This window comes from Oncorhynchus gorbuscha, linkage group LG11, assembly GCF_021184085.1.
Source record: "Oncorhynchus gorbuscha isolate QuinsamMale2020 ecotype Even-year linkage group LG11, OgorEven_v1.0, whole genome shotgun sequence".
Classification (NCBI taxonomy): Eukaryota; Metazoa; Chordata; class Actinopteri; order Salmoniformes; family Salmonidae; genus Oncorhynchus; species Oncorhynchus gorbuscha.
This window is the reverse complement of record NC_060183.1, coordinates 42088348-42102257: the sequence shown is the minus strand read 5'-3', so window position 1 is coordinate 42102257 and position 13910 is coordinate 42088348. Positions and strand designations below refer to the sequence as shown.

Here is a 13910-nt window from a genome sequence, read left to right as displayed (position 1 = left end):
CCATTGGTTGTTCAGTGGTAGAATTCTCGCCTGCCACGCGGGAGGCCCGGGTTCGATTCCCGGCCAATGCAAGAAGTTTTGAACATGTCATTTCGACACTTTGTGCAAGGCTTTAGTTGTTAAATGGGAAAGAGTAACCAACTTGTCAGCGACAACTGTCTTGAGTTTGGCATTTGTGACAATGTCCTGGGATTTCCCACAAACGCCTCACCTTCTAACTAGTATTGTGTGGCTTGTGAGCGGTATAGGGCAGAATCGACTACACGTACGTGTTCGTGAGAGTCTCAGCTTTCCATAGAGGGGTCATAGAAGTTCCTAGCTCCAACCATTCAGTCTCTACAGATATTTTTGTTAGAAGGGTTTAAGCCCGACACTCCAAACTTAGGGTTAGTACCAATGCTCCACGTTTTTTCAAAGGTCCAACACACCTGCTCCTCGTTAGTATAGTGGTGAGTATCCCCGCCTGTCACGCGGGAGACCGGGGTTCAATTCCCCGATGGGGAGAAAGGACTGCTTTTTTTTAGGGTGAACAATGTTGCTGAGCCCACAAAGTGGAAAATATTCTTTGGAAAAAAGCTTTATGATACGATTGCCAGCCTTTGGGGTTAACTCAGGTTTCCAAGGCATTGGTTGTTCAGTGGTAGAATTCTCGCCTGCCACGCGGGAGGCCCGGGTTCGATTCCCGGCCAATGCAAGAAGTTTTGAACATGTCATTTCGACACTTTGTGCAAGGCTTTAGTTGTTAAATGGGAAAGAGTAACCAACTTGTCAGCGACAACTGTCTTGAGTTTGGCATTTGTGACAATGTCCTGGGATTTCCCACAAACGCCTCACCTTCTAACTAGTATTGTGTGGCTTGTGAGCGGTATAGGGCAGAATCGACTACACGTACGTGTTCGTGAGAGTCTCAGCTTTCCATAGAGGGGTCATAGAAGTTCCTAGCTCCAACCATTCAGTCTCTACAGATATTTTTGTTAGAAGGGTTTAAGCCCGACACTCCAAACTTAGGGTTAGTACCAATGCTCCACGTTTTTTCAAAGGTCCAACACACCTGCTCCTCGTTAGTATAGTGGTGAGTATCCCCGCCTGTCACGCGGGAGACCGGGGTTCAATTCCCCGACGGGGAGAAAGGACTGCTTTTTTTTTAGGGTGAACAATGTTGCTGAGCCCACAAAGTGGAAAATATTCTTTGGAAAAAAGCTTTATGATACGATTGCCAGCCTTTGGGGTTAACTCAGGTTTCCAAGGCATTGGTTGTTCAGTGGTAGAATTCTCGCCTGCCACGCGGGAGGCCCGGGTTCGATTCCCGGCCAATGCAAGAAGTTTTGAACATGTCATTTCGACACTTTGTGCAAGGCTTTAGTTGTTAAATGGGAAAGAGTAACCAACTTGTCAGCGACAACTGTCTTGAGTTTGGCATTTGTGACAATGTCCTGGGATTTCCCACAAACGCCTCACCTTCTAACTAGTATTGTGTGGCTTGTGAGCGGTATAGGGCAGAATCGACTACACGTACGTGTTCGTGAGAGTCTCAGCTTTCCATAGAGGGGTCATAGAAGTTCCTAGCTCCAACCATTCAGTCTCTACAGATATTTTAGTTAGTAGGGTTTAAGCCCGACACTCCAAACTTAGGGTTAGTACCAATGCTCCACGTTTTTTCAAAGGTCCAACACACCTGCTCCTCGTTAGTATAGTGGTGAGTATCCCCGCCTGTCACGCGGGAGACCGGGGTTCAATTCCCCGACGGGGAGAAAGGACTGCTTTTTTTAGGGTGAACAATGTTGCTGAGCCCACAAAGTGGAAAATATTCTTTGGAAAAAAGCTTTATGATACGATTGCCAGCCTTTGGGGTTAACTCAGGTTTCCAAGGCATTGGTTGTTCAGTGGTAGAATTCTCGCCTGCCACGCGGGAGGCCCGGGTTCGATTCCCGGCCAATGCAAGAAGTTTTGAACATGTCATTTCGACACTTTGTGCAAGGCTTTAGTTGTTAAATGGGAAAGAGTAACCAACTTGTCAGCGACAACTGTCTTGAGTTTGGCATTTGTGACAATGTCCTGGGATTTCCCACAAACGCCTCACCTTCTAACTAGTATTGTGTGGCTTGTGAGCGGTATAGGGCAGAATCGACTACACGTACGTGTTCGTGAGAGTCTCAGCTTTCCATAGAGGGGTCATAGAAGTTCCTAGCTCCAACCATTCAGTCTCTACAGATATTTTTGTTAGAAGGGTTTAAGCCCGACACTCCAAACTTAGGGTTAGTACCAATGCTCCACGTTTTTCAAAGGTCCAACACACCTGCTCCTCGTTAGTATAGTGGTGAGTATCCCCGCCTGTCACGCGGGAGACCGGGGTTCAATTCCCGACGGGGAGAAAGGACTGCTTTTTTTTTTAGGGTGAACAATGTTGCTGAGCCCACAAAGTGGAAAATATTCTTTGGAAAAAAGCTTTATGATACGATTGCCAGCCTTTGGGGTTAACTCAGGTTTCCAAGGCATTGGTTGTTCAGTGGTAGAATTCTCGCCTGCCACGCGGGAGGCCCGGGTTCGATTCCCGGCCAATGCAAGAAGTTTTGAACATGTCATTTCGACACTTTGTGCAAGGCTTTAGTTGTTAAATGGGAAAGAGTAACCAACTTGTCAGCGACAACTGTCTTGAGTTTGGCATTTGTGACAATGTCCTGGGATTTCCCACAAACGCCTCACCTTCTAACTAGTATTGTGTGGCTTGTGAGCGGTATAGGGCAGAATCGACTACACGTACGTGTTCGTGAGAGTCTCAGCTTTCCATAGAGGGGTCATAGAAGTTCCTAGCTCCAACCATTCAGTCTCTACAGATATTTTTGTTAGAAGGGTTTAAGCCCGACACTCCAAACTTAGGGTTAGTACCAATGCTCCACGTTTTTTCAAAGGTCCAACACACCTGCTCCTCGTTAGTATAGTGGTGAGTATCCCCGCCTGTCACGCGGGAGACCGGGGTTCAATTCCCCGACGGGGAGAAAGGACTGCTTTTTTTTTTAGGGTGAACAATGTTGCTGAGCCCACAAAGTGGAAAATATTCTTTGGAAAAAAGCTTTATGATACGATTGCCAGCCTTTGGGGTTAACTCAGGTTTCCAAGGCATTGGTTGTTCAGTGGTAGAATTCTCGCCTGCCACGCGGGAGGCCCGGGTTCGATTCCCGGCCAATGCAAGAAGTTTTGAACATGTCATTTCGACACTTTGTGCAAGGCTTTAGTTGTTAAATGGGAAAGAGTAACCAACTTGTCAGCGACAACTGTCTTGAGTTTGGCATTTGTGACAATGTCCTGGGATTTCCCACAAACGCCTCACCTTCTAACTAGTATTGTGTGGCTTGTGAGCGGTATAGGGCAGAATCGACTACACGTACGTGTTCGTGAGAGTCTCAGCTTTCCATAGAGGGGTCATAGAAGTTCCTAGCTCCAACCATTCAGTCTCTACAGATATTTTTGTTAGAAGGGTTTAAGCCCGACACTCCAAACTTAGGGTTAGTACCAATGCTCCACGTTTTTTCAAAGGTCCAACACACCTGCTCCTCGTTAGTATAGTGGTGAGTATCCCCGCCTGTCACGCGGGAGACCGGGGTTCAATTCCCCGACGGGGAGAAAGGACTGCTTTTTTTTAGGGTGAACAATGTTGCTGAGCCCACAAAGTGGAAAATATTCTTTGGAAAAAAGCTTTATGATACGATTGCCAGCCTTTGGGGTTAACTCAGGTTTCCAAGGCATTGGTTGTTCAGTGGTAGAATTCTCGCCTGCCACGCGGGAGGCCCGGGTTCGATTCCCGGCCAATGCAAGAAGTTTTGAACATGTCATTTCGACACTTTGTGCAAGGCTTTAGTTGTTAAATGGGAAAGAGTAACCAACTTGTCAGCGACAACTGTCTTGAGTTTGGCATTTGTGACAATGTCCTGGGATTTCCCACAAACGCCTCACCTTCTAACTAGTATTGTGTGGCTTGTGAGCGGTATAGGGCAGAATCGACTACACGTACGTGTTCGTGAGAGTCTCAGCTTTCCATAGAGGGGTCATAGAAGTTCCTAGCTCCAACCATTCAGTCTCTACAGATATTTTTGTTAGAAGGGTTTAAGCCCGACACTCCAAACTTAGGGTTAGTACCAATGCTCCACGTTTTTTCAAAGGTCCAACACACCTGCTCCTCGTTAGTATAGTGGTGAGTATCCCCGCCTGTCACGCGGGAGACCGGGGTTCAAAGGACTGCTTTTTTTTAGGGTGAACAATGTTGCTGAGCCCACAAAGTGGAAAATATTCTTTGGAAAAAAGCTTTATGATACGATTGCCAGCCTTTGGGGTTAACTCAGGTTTCCAAGGCATTGGTTGTTCAGTGGTAGAATTCTCGCCTGCCACGCGGGAGGCCCGGGTTCGATTCCCGGCCAATGCAAGAAGTTTTGAACATGTCATTTCGACACTTTGTGCAAGGCTTTAGTTGTTAAATGGGAAAGAGTAACCAACTTGTCAGCGACAACTGTCTTGAGTTTGGCATTTGTGACAATGTCCTGGGATTTCCCACAAACGCCTCACCTTCTAACTAGTATTGTGTGGCTTGTGAGCGGTATAGGGCAGAATCGACTACACGTACGTGTTCGTGAGAGTCTCAGCTTTCCATAGAGGGGTCATAGAAGTTCCTAGCTCCAACCATTCAGTCTCTACAGATATTTTTGTTAGAAGGGTTTAAGCCCGACACTCCAAACTTAGGGTTAGTACCAATGCTCCACGTTTTTTCAAAGGTCCAACACACCTGCTCCTCGTTAGTATAGTGGTGAGTATCCCCGCCTGTCACGCGGGAGACCGGGGTTCAATTCCCGACGGGGAGAAAGGACTGCTTTTTTTTAGGGTGAACAATGTTGCTGAGCCCACAAAGTGGAAAATATTCTTTGGAAAAAAGCTTTATGATACGATTGCCAGCCTTTGGGGTTAACTCAGGTTTCCAAGGCATTGGTTGTTCAGTGGTTGAATTCTCGAATTCTCGCCTGCCACGCGGAGGCCCGGGTTCGATTCCCGGCCAATGCAAGAAGTTTTGAACATGTCATTTCGACACTTTGTGCAAGGCTTTAGTTGTTAAATGGGAAAGAGTAACCAACTTGTCAGCGACAACTGTCTTGAGTTTGGCATTTGTGACAATGTCCTGGGATTTCCCACAAACGCCTCACCTTCTAACTAGTATTGTGTGGCTTGTGAGCGGTATAGGGCAGAATCGACTACACGTACGTGTTCGTGAGAGTCTCAGCTTTCCATAGAGGGGTCATAGAAGTTCCTAGCTCCAACCATTCAGTCTCTACAGATATTTTTGTTAGAAGGGTTTAAGCCCGACACTCCAAACTTAGGGTTAGTACCAATGCTCCACGTTTTTTCAAAGGTCCAACACACCTGCTCCTCGTTAGTATAGTGGTGAGTATCCCCGCCTGTCACGCGGGAGACCGGGGTTCAATTCCCCGACGGGGAGAAAGGACTGCTTTTTTTTAGGGTGAACAATGTTGCTGAGCCCACAAAGTGGAAAATATTCTTTGGAAAAAAGCTTTATGATACGATTGCCAGCCTTTGGGGTTAACTCAGGTTTCCAAGGCATTGGTTGTTCAGTGGTAGAATTCTCGCCTGCCACGCGGGAGGCCCGGGTTCGATTCCCGGCCAATGCAAGAAGTTTTGAACATGTCATTTCGACACTTTGTGCAAGGCTTTAGTTGTTAAATGGGAAAGAGTAACCAACTTGTCAGCGACAACTGTCTTGAGTTTGGCATTTGTGACAATGTCCTGGGATTTCCCACAAACGCCTCACCTTCTAACTAGTATTGTGTGGCTTGTGAGCGGTATAGGGCAGAATCGACTACACGTACGTGTTCGTGAGAGTCTCAGCTTTCCATAGAGGGGTCATAGAAGTTCCTAGCTCCAACCATTCAGTCTCTACAGATATTTTTGTTAGAAGGGTTTAAGCCCGACACTCCAAACTTAGGGTTAGTACCAATGCTCCACGTTTTTTCAAAGGTCCAACACACCTGCTCCTCGTTAGTATAGTGGTGAGTATCCCCGCCTGTCACGCGGGAGACCGGGGTTCAATTCCCCGACGGGGAGAAAGGACTGCTTTTTTTTAGGGTGAACAATGTTGCTGAGCCCACAAAGTGGAAAATATTCTTTGGAAAAAAGCTTTATGATACGATTGCCAGCCTTTGGGGTTAACTCAGGTTTCCAAGGCATTGGTTGTTCAGTGGTAGAATTCTCGCCTGCCACGCGGGAGGCCCGGGTTCGATTCCCGGCCAATGCAAGAAGTTTTGAACATGTCATTTCGACACTTTGTGCAAGGCTTTAGTTGTTAAATGGGAAAGAGTAACCAACTTGTCAGCGACAACTGTCTTGAGTTTGGCATTTGTGACAATGTCCTGGGATTTCCCACAAACGCCTCACCTTCTAACTAGTATTGTGTGGCTTGTGAGCGGTATAGGGCAGAATCGACTACACGTACGTGTTCGTGAGAGTCTCAGCTTTCCATAGAGGGGTCATAGAAGTTCCTAGCTCCAACCATTCAGTCTCTACAGATATTTTTGTTAGAAGGGTTTAAGCCCGACACTCCAAACTTAGGGTTAGTACCAATGCTCCACGTTTTTTCAAAGGTCCAACACACCTGCTCCTCGTTAGTATAGTGGTGAGTATCCCCGCCTGTCACGCGGGAGACCGGGGTTCAATTCCCCGACGGGGGAGAAAGGACTGCTTTTTTTTAGGGTGAACAATGTTGCTGAGCCCACAAAGTGGAAAATATTCTTTGGAAAAAAGCTTTATGATACGATTGCCAGCCTTTGGGGTTAACTCAGGTTTCCAAGGCATTGGTTGTTCAGTGGTAGAATTCTCGCCTGCCACGCGGGAGGCCCGGGTTCGATTCCCGGCCAATGCAAGAAGTTTTGAACATGTCATTTCGACACTTTGTGCAAGGCTTTAGTTGTTAAATGGGAAAGAGTAACCAACTTGTCAGCGACAACTGTCTTGAGTTTGGCATTTGTGACAATGTCCTGGGATTTCCCACAAACGCCTCACCTTCTAACTAGTATTGTGTGGCTTGTGAGCGGTATAGGGCAGAATCGACTACACGTACGTGTTCGTGAGAGTCTCAGCTTTCCATAGAGGGGTCATAGAAGTTCCTAGCTCCAACCATTCAGTCTCTACAGATATTTTTGTTAGAAGGGTTTAAGCCCGACACTCCAAACTTAGGGTTAGTACCAATGCTCCACGTTTTTTCAAAGGTCCAACACACCTGCTCCTCGTTAGTATAGTGGTGAGTATCCCCGCCTGTCACGCGGGAGACCGGGGTTCAAAGGACTGCTTTTTTTTAGGGTGAACAATGTTGCTGAGCCCACAAAGTGGAAAATATTCTTTGGAAAAAAGCTTTATGATACGATTGCCAGCCTTTGGGGTTAACTCAGGTTTCCAAGGCATTGGTTGTTCAGTGGTAGAATTCTCCCTGCCACGCGGGAGGCCCGGGTTCGATTCCCGGCCAATGCAAGAAGTTTTGAACATGTCATTTCGACACTTTGTGCAAGGCTTTAGTTGTTAAATGGGAAAGAGTAACCAACTTGTCAGCGACAACTGTCTTGAGTTTGGCATTTGTGACAATGTCCTGGGATTTCCCACAAACGCCTCACCTTCTAACTAGTATTGTGTGGCTTGTGAGCGGTATAGGGCAGAATCGACTACACGTACGTGTTCGTGAGAGTCTCAGCTTTCCATAGAGGGGTCATAGAAGTTCCTAGCTCCAACCATTCAGTCTCTACAGATATTTTTGTTAGAAGGGTTTAAGCCCGACACTCCAAACTTAGGGTTAGTACCAATGCTCCACGTTTTTCAAAGGTCCAACACACCTGCTCCTCGTTAGTATAGTGGTGAGTATCCCCGCCTGTCACGCGGGAGACCGGGGTTCAATTCCCCGACGGGGAGAAAGGACTGCTTTTTTTTAGGGTGAACAATGTTGCTGAGCCCACAAAGTGGAAAATATTCTTTGGAAAAAAGCTTTATGATACGATTGCCAGCCTTTGGGGTTAACTCAGGTTTCCAAGGCATTGGTTGTTCAGTGGTAGAATTCTCGCCTGCCACGCGGGAGGCCCGGGTTCGATTCCCGGCCAATGCAAGAAGTTTTGAACATGTCATTTCGACACTTTGTGCAAGGCTTTAGTTGTTAAATGGGAAAGAGTAACCAACTTGTCAGCGACAACTGTCTTGAGTTTGGCATTTGTGACAATGTCCTGGGATTTCCCACAAACGCCTCACCTTCTAACTAGTATTGTGTGGCTTGTGAGCGGTATAGGGCAGAATCGACTACACGTACGTGTTCGTGAGAGTCTCAGCTTTCCATAGAGGGGTCATAGAAGTTCCTAGCTCCAACCATTCAGTCTCTACAGATATTTTTTAGTTAGAAGGGTTTAAGCCCGACACTCCAAACTTAGGGTTAGTACCAATGCTCCACGTTTTTCAAAGGTCCAACACACCTGCTCCTCGTTAGTATAGTGGTGAGTATCCCCGCCTGTCACGCGGGAGACCGGGGTTCAAAGGACTGCTTTTTTTTAGGGTGAACAATGTTGCTGAGCCCACAAAGTGGAAAATATTCTTTGGAAAAAAGCTTTATGATACGATTGCCAGCCTTTGGGGTTAACTCAGGTTTCCAAGGCATTGGTTGTTCAGTGGTAGAATTCTCGCCTGCCACGCGGGAGGCCCGGGTTCGATTCCCGGCCAATGCAAGAAGTTTTGAACATGTCATTTCGACACTTTGTGCAAGGCTTTAGTTGTTAAATGGGAAAGAGTAACCAACTTGTCAGCGACAACTGTCTTGAGTTTGGCATTTGTGACAATGTCCTGGGATTTCCCACAAACGCCTCACCTTCTAACTAGTATTGTGTGGCTTGTGAGCGGTAGCGGTATAGGGCAGAATCGACTACACGTACGTGTTCGTGAGAGTCTCAGCTTTCCATAGAGGGGTCATAGAAGTTCCTAGCTCCAACCATTCAGTCTCTACAGATATTTTTGTTAGAAGGGTTTAAGCCCGACACTCCAAACTTAGGGTTAGTACCAATGCTCCACGTTTTTTCAAAGGTCCAACACACCTGCTCCTCGTTAGTATAGTGGTGAGTATCCCCGCCTGTCACGCGGGAGACCGGGGTTCAATTCCCCGACGGGGAGAAAGGACTGCTTTTTTTTAGGGTGAACAATGTTGCTGAGCCCACAAAGTGGAAAATATTCTTTGGAAAAAAGCTTTATGATACGATTGCCAGCCTTTGGGGTTAACTCAGGTTTCCAAGGCATTGGTTGTTCAGTGGTAGAATTCTCGCCTGCCACGCGGGAGGCCCGGGTTCGATTCCCGGCCAATGCAAGAAGTTTTGAACATGTCATTTCGACACTTTGTGCAAGGCTTTAGTTGTTAAATGGGAAAGAGTAACCAACTTGTCAGCGACAACTGTCTTGAGTTTGGCATTTGTGACAATGTCCTGGGATTTCCCACAAACGCCTCACCTTCTAACTAGTATTGTGTGGCTTGTGAGCGGTATAGGGCAGAATCGACTACACGTACGTGTTCGTGAGAGTCTCAGCTTTCCATAGAGGGGTCATAGAAGTTCCTAGCTCCAACCATTCAGTCTCTACAGATATTTTTGTTAGAAGGGTTTAAGCCCGACACTCCAAACTTAGGGTTAGTACCAATGCTCCACGTTTTTTCAAAGGTCCAACACACCTGCTCCTCGTTAGTATAGTGGTGAGTATCCCCGCCTGTCACGCGGGAGACCGGGTTCAATTCCCCGACGGGGAGAAAGGACTGCTTTTTTTTTTTAGGGTGAACAATGTTGCTGAGCCCACAAAGTGGAAAATATTCTTTGGAAAAAAGCTTTATGATACGATTGCCAGCCTTTGGGGTTAACTCAGGTTTCCAAGGCATTGGTTGTTCAGTGGTAGAATTCTCGCCTGCCACCGGGAGGCCCGGGTTCGATTCCCGGCCAATGCAAGAAGTTTTGAACATGTCATTTCGACACTTTGTGCAAGGCTTTAGTTGTTAAATGGGAAAGAGTAACCAACTTGTCAGCGACAACTGTCTTGAGTTTGGCATTTGTGACAATGTCCTGGGATTTCCCACAAACGCCTCACCTTCTAACTAGTATTGTGTGGCTTGTGAGCGGTATAGGGCAGAATCGACTACACGTACGTGTTCGTGAGTCTCAGCTTTCCATAGAGGGGTCATAGAAGTTCCTAGCTCCAACCATTCAGTCTCTACAGATATTTTTGTTAGAAGGGTTTAAGCCCGACACTCCAAACTTAGGGTTAGTACCAATGCTCCACGTTTTTTCAAAGGTCCAACACACCTGCTCCTCGTTAGTATAGTGGTGAGTATCCCCGCCTGTCACGCGGGAGACCGGGGTTCAATTCCCCGACGGGGAGAAAGGACTGCTTTTTTTTAGGGTGAACAATGTTGCTGAGCCCACAAAGTGGAAAATATTCTTTGGAAAAAAGCTTTATGATACGATTGCCAGCCTTTGGGGTTAACTCAGGTTTCCAAGGCATTGGTTGTTCAGTGGTAGAATTCTCGCCTGCCACGCGGGAGGCCCGGGTTCGATTCCCGGCCAATGCAAGAAGTTTTGAACATGTCATTTCGACACTTTGTGCAAGGCTTTAGTTGTTAAATGGGAAAGAGTAACCAACTTGTCAGCGACAACTGTCTTGAGTTTGGCATTTGTGACAATGTCCTGGGATTTCCCACAAACGCCTCACCTTCTAACTAGTATTGTGTGGCTTGTGAGCGGTATAGGGCAGAATCGACTACACGTACGTGTTCGTGAGAGTCTCAGCTTTCCATAGAGGGGTCATAGAAGTTCCTAGCTCCAACCATTCAGTCTCTACAGATATTTTTGTTAGAAGGGTTTAAGCCCGACACTCCAAACTTAGGGTTAGTACCAATGCTCCACGTTTTTTCAAAGGTCCAACACACCTGCTCCTCGTTAGTATAGTGGTGAGTATCCCCGCCTGTCACGCGGGAGACCGGGGTTCAATTCCCCGACGGGGAGAAAGGACTGCTTTTTTTTAGGGTGAACAATGTTGCTGAGCCCACAAAGTGGAAAATATTCTTTGGAAAAAAGCTTTATGATACGATTGCCAGCCTTTGGGGTTAACTCAGGTTTCCAAGGCATTGGTTGTTCAGTGGTAGAATTCTCGCCTGCCACGCGGGAGGCCCGGGTTCGATTCCCGGCCAATGCAAGAAGTTTTGAACATGTCATTTCGACACTTTGTGCAAGGCTTTAGTTGTTAAATGGGAAAGAGTAACCAACTTGTCAGCGACAACTGTCTTGAGTTTGGCATTTGTGACAATGTCCTGGGATTTCCCACAAACGCCTCACCTTCTAACTAGTATTGTGTGGCTTGTGAGCGGTATAGGGCAGAATCGACTACACGTACGTGTTCGTGAGAGTCTCAGCTTTCCATAGAGGGGTCATAGAAGTTCCTAGCTCCAACCATTCAGTCTCTACAGATATTTTTGTTAGAAGGGTTTAAGCCCGACACTCCAAACTTAGGGTTAGTACCAATGCTCCACGTTTTTTCAAAGGTCCAACACACCTGCTCCTCGTTAGTATAGTGGTGAGTATCCCCGCCTGTCACGCGGGAGACCGGGTTCAATTCCCCGACGGGGAGAAAGGACTGCTTTTTTTTAGGGTGAACAATGTTGCTGAGCCCACAAAGTGGAAAATATTCTTTGGAAAAAAGCTTTATGATACGATTGCCAGCCTTTGGGGTTAACTCAGGTTTCCAAGGCATTGGTTGTTCAGTGGTAGAATTCTCGCCTGCCACGCGGGAGGCCCGGGTTCGATTCCCGGCCAATGCAAGAAGTTTTGAACATGTCATTTCGACACTTTGTGCAAGGCTTTAGTTGTTAAATGGGAAAGAGTAACCAACTTGTCAGCGACAACTGTCTTGAGTTTGGCATTTGTGACAATGTCCTGGGATTTCCCACAAACGCCTCACCTTCTAACTAGTATTGTGTGGCTTGTGAGCGGTATAGGGCAGAATCGACTACACGTACGTGTTCGTGAGAGTCTCAGCTTTCCATAGAGGGGTCATAGAAGTTCCTAGCTCCAACCATTCAGTCTCTACAGATATTTTTGTTAGAAGGGTTTAAGCCCGACACTCCAAACTTAGGGTTAGTACCAATGCTCCACGTTTTTTCAAAGGTCCAACACACCTGCTCCTCGTTAGTATAGTGGTGAGTATCCCCGCCTGTCACGCGGGAGACCGGGGTTCAATTCCCCGACGGGGAGAAAGGACTGCTTTTTTTTAGGGTGAACAATGTTGCTGAGCCCACAAAGTGGAAAATATTCTTTGGAAAAAAGCTTTATGATACGATTGCCAGCCTTTGGGGTTAACTCAGGTTTCCAAGGCATTGGTTGTTCAGTGGTAGAATTCTCGCCTGCCACGCGGGAGGCCCGGGTTCGATCCCGGCCAATGCAAGAAGTTTTGAACATGTCATTTCGACACTTTGTGCAAGGCTTTAGTTGTTAAATGGGAAAGAGTAACCAACTTGTCAGCGACAACTGTCTTGAGTTTGGCATTTGTGACAATGTCCTGGGATTTCCCACAAACGCCTCACCTTCTAACTAGTATTGTGTGGCTTGTGAGCGGTATAGGGCAGAATCGACTACACGTACGTGTTCGTGAGAGTCTCAGCTTTCCATAGAGGGGTCATAGAAGTTCCTAGCTCCAACCATTCAGTCTCTACAGATATTTTTGTTAGAAGGGTTTAAGCCCGACACTCCAAACTTAGGGTTAGTACCAATGCTCCACGTTTTTTCAAAGGTCCAACACACCTGCTCCTCGTTAGTATAGTGGTGAGTATCCCCGCCTGTCACGCGGGAGACCGGGGTTCAATTCCCCGACGGGGAGAAAGGACTGCTTTTTTTTAGGGTGAACAATGTTGCTGAGCCCACAAAGTGGAAAATATTCTTTGGAAAAAAGCTTTATGATACGATTGCCAGCCTTTGGGGTTAACTCAGGTTTCCAAGGCATTGGTTGTTCAGTGGTAGAATTCTCGCCTGCCACGCGGGAGGCCCGGGTTCGATTCCCGGCCAATGCAAGAAGTTTTGAACATGTCATTTCGACACTTTGTGCAAGGCTTTAGTTGTTAAATGGGAAAGAGTAACCAACTTGTCAGCGACAACTGTCTTGAGTTTGGCATTTGTGACAATGTCCTGGGATTTCCCACAAACGCCTCACCTTCTAACTAGTATTGTGTGGCTTGTGAGCGGTATAGGGCAGAATCGACTACACGTACGTGTTCGTGAGAGTCTCAGCTTTCCATAGAGGGGTCATAGAAGTTCCTAGCTCCAACCATTCAGTCTCTACAGATATTTTTGTTAGAAGGGTTTAAGCCCGACACTCCAAACTTAGGGTTAGTACCAATGCTCCACGTTTTTTCAAAGGTCCAACACACCTGCTCCTCGTTAGTATAGTGGTGAGTATCCCCGCCTGTCACGCGGGAGACCGGGGTTCAATTCCCCGACGGGGAGAAAGGACTGCTTTTTTTTAGGGTGAACAATGTTGCTGAGCCCACAAAGTGGAAAATATTCTTTGGAAAAAAGCTTTATGATACGATTGCCAGCCTTTGGGGTTAACTCAGGTTTCCAAGGCATTGGTTGTTCAGTGGTAGAATTCTCGCCTGCCACGCGGGAGGCCCGGGTTCGATTCCCGGCCAATGCAAGAAGTTTTGAACATGTCATTTCGACACTTTGTGCAAGGCTTTAGTTGTTAAATGGGAAAGAGTAACCAACTTGTCAGCGACAACTGTCTTGAGTTTGGCATTTGTGACAATGTCCTGGGATTTCCCACAAACGCCTCACCTTCTACAAAATCGCCTCACCTTCTAACTAGTA

The 13910-nt window shown here is 46.9% G+C and overlaps 33 non-coding genes across 33 annotated transcripts; all 33 read left to right on the top strand.

The window, feature by feature from the left end:
• The first annotated feature begins 432 nt into the window (after positions 1-432).
• trnad-guc lies at positions 433-504 on the top strand. The gene has a single exon. It is a non-coding gene; the product is annotated as a tRNA-Asp (tRNA).
• A 119-nt stretch (positions 505-623) lies between these two features.
• trnag-gcc lies at positions 624-694 on the top strand. The gene has a single exon. It is a non-coding gene; the product is annotated as a tRNA-Gly (tRNA).
• A 361-nt stretch (positions 695-1055) lies between these two features.
• On the top strand, positions 1056-1127 carry trnad-guc. The gene has a single exon. It is a non-coding gene; the product is annotated as a tRNA-Asp (tRNA).
• Positions 1128-1247: 120 nt separating this feature from the next.
• On the top strand, positions 1248-1318 carry trnag-gcc. Its single transcript has one exon. It is a non-coding gene; the product is annotated as a tRNA-Gly (tRNA).
• A 361-nt stretch (positions 1319-1679) lies between these two features.
• trnad-guc lies at positions 1680-1751 on the top strand. The gene has a single exon. It is a non-coding gene; the product is annotated as a tRNA-Asp (tRNA).
• Positions 1752-1869: 118 nt separating this feature from the next.
• Positions 1870-1940, top strand: trnag-gcc. The gene has a single exon. It is a non-coding gene; the product is annotated as a tRNA-Gly (tRNA).
• Positions 1941-2492: 552 nt separating this feature from the next.
• trnag-gcc lies at positions 2493-2563 on the top strand. The gene has a single exon. It is a non-coding gene; the product is annotated as a tRNA-Gly (tRNA).
• A 361-nt stretch (positions 2564-2924) lies between these two features.
• Positions 2925-2996, top strand: trnad-guc. The gene has a single exon. It is a non-coding gene; the product is annotated as a tRNA-Asp (tRNA).
• Positions 2997-3117: 121 nt separating this feature from the next.
• On the top strand, positions 3118-3188 carry trnag-gcc. The gene has a single exon. It is a non-coding gene; the product is annotated as a tRNA-Gly (tRNA).
• A 361-nt stretch (positions 3189-3549) lies between these two features.
• On the top strand, positions 3550-3621 carry trnad-guc. Its single transcript has one exon. It is a non-coding gene; the product is annotated as a tRNA-Asp (tRNA).
• A 119-nt stretch (positions 3622-3740) lies between these two features.
• Positions 3741-3811, top strand: trnag-gcc. The gene has a single exon. It is a non-coding gene; the product is annotated as a tRNA-Gly (tRNA).
• A 535-nt stretch (positions 3812-4346) lies between these two features.
• On the top strand, positions 4347-4417 carry trnag-gcc. Its single transcript has one exon. It is a non-coding gene; the product is annotated as a tRNA-Gly (tRNA).
• A 990-nt stretch (positions 4418-5407) lies between these two features.
• On the top strand, positions 5408-5479 carry trnad-guc. The gene has a single exon. It is a non-coding gene; the product is annotated as a tRNA-Asp (tRNA).
• Positions 5480-5598: 119 nt separating this feature from the next.
• On the top strand, positions 5599-5669 carry trnag-gcc. The gene has a single exon. It is a non-coding gene; the product is annotated as a tRNA-Gly (tRNA).
• Positions 5670-6030: 361 nt separating this feature from the next.
• Positions 6031-6102, top strand: trnad-guc. The gene has a single exon. It is a non-coding gene; the product is annotated as a tRNA-Asp (tRNA).
• A 119-nt stretch (positions 6103-6221) lies between these two features.
• Positions 6222-6292, top strand: trnag-gcc. Its single transcript has one exon. It is a non-coding gene; the product is annotated as a tRNA-Gly (tRNA).
• A 361-nt stretch (positions 6293-6653) lies between these two features.
• Positions 6654-6725, top strand: trnad-guc. The gene has a single exon. It is a non-coding gene; the product is annotated as a tRNA-Asp (tRNA).
• A 120-nt stretch (positions 6726-6845) lies between these two features.
• On the top strand, positions 6846-6916 carry trnag-gcc. Its single transcript has one exon. It is a non-coding gene; the product is annotated as a tRNA-Gly (tRNA).
• Positions 6917-7881: 965 nt separating this feature from the next.
• On the top strand, positions 7882-7953 carry trnad-guc. Its single transcript has one exon. It is a non-coding gene; the product is annotated as a tRNA-Asp (tRNA).
• A 119-nt stretch (positions 7954-8072) lies between these two features.
• trnag-gcc lies at positions 8073-8143 on the top strand. The gene has a single exon. It is a non-coding gene; the product is annotated as a tRNA-Gly (tRNA).
• A 536-nt stretch (positions 8144-8679) lies between these two features.
• On the top strand, positions 8680-8750 carry trnag-gcc. Its single transcript has one exon. It is a non-coding gene; the product is annotated as a tRNA-Gly (tRNA).
• A 367-nt stretch (positions 8751-9117) lies between these two features.
• trnad-guc lies at positions 9118-9189 on the top strand. Its single transcript has one exon. It is a non-coding gene; the product is annotated as a tRNA-Asp (tRNA).
• A 119-nt stretch (positions 9190-9308) lies between these two features.
• On the top strand, positions 9309-9379 carry trnag-gcc. The gene has a single exon. It is a non-coding gene; the product is annotated as a tRNA-Gly (tRNA).
• A 983-nt stretch (positions 9380-10362) lies between these two features.
• On the top strand, positions 10363-10434 carry trnad-guc. The gene has a single exon. It is a non-coding gene; the product is annotated as a tRNA-Asp (tRNA).
• A 119-nt stretch (positions 10435-10553) lies between these two features.
• Positions 10554-10624, top strand: trnag-gcc. The gene has a single exon. It is a non-coding gene; the product is annotated as a tRNA-Gly (tRNA).
• A 361-nt stretch (positions 10625-10985) lies between these two features.
• Positions 10986-11057, top strand: trnad-guc. The gene has a single exon. It is a non-coding gene; the product is annotated as a tRNA-Asp (tRNA).
• Positions 11058-11176: 119 nt separating this feature from the next.
• On the top strand, positions 11177-11247 carry trnag-gcc. Its single transcript has one exon. It is a non-coding gene; the product is annotated as a tRNA-Gly (tRNA).
• Positions 11248-11798: 551 nt separating this feature from the next.
• trnag-gcc lies at positions 11799-11869 on the top strand. Its single transcript has one exon. It is a non-coding gene; the product is annotated as a tRNA-Gly (tRNA).
• A 361-nt stretch (positions 11870-12230) lies between these two features.
• Positions 12231-12302, top strand: trnad-guc. The gene has a single exon. It is a non-coding gene; the product is annotated as a tRNA-Asp (tRNA).
• Positions 12303-12852: 550 nt separating this feature from the next.
• Positions 12853-12924, top strand: trnad-guc. Its single transcript has one exon. It is a non-coding gene; the product is annotated as a tRNA-Asp (tRNA).
• A 119-nt stretch (positions 12925-13043) lies between these two features.
• trnag-gcc lies at positions 13044-13114 on the top strand. Its single transcript has one exon. It is a non-coding gene; the product is annotated as a tRNA-Gly (tRNA).
• Positions 13115-13475: 361 nt separating this feature from the next.
• Positions 13476-13547, top strand: trnad-guc. Its single transcript has one exon. It is a non-coding gene; the product is annotated as a tRNA-Asp (tRNA).
• A 119-nt stretch (positions 13548-13666) lies between these two features.
• trnag-gcc lies at positions 13667-13737 on the top strand. Its single transcript has one exon. It is a non-coding gene; the product is annotated as a tRNA-Gly (tRNA).
• Positions 13738-13910: the final 173 nt, after the last annotated feature.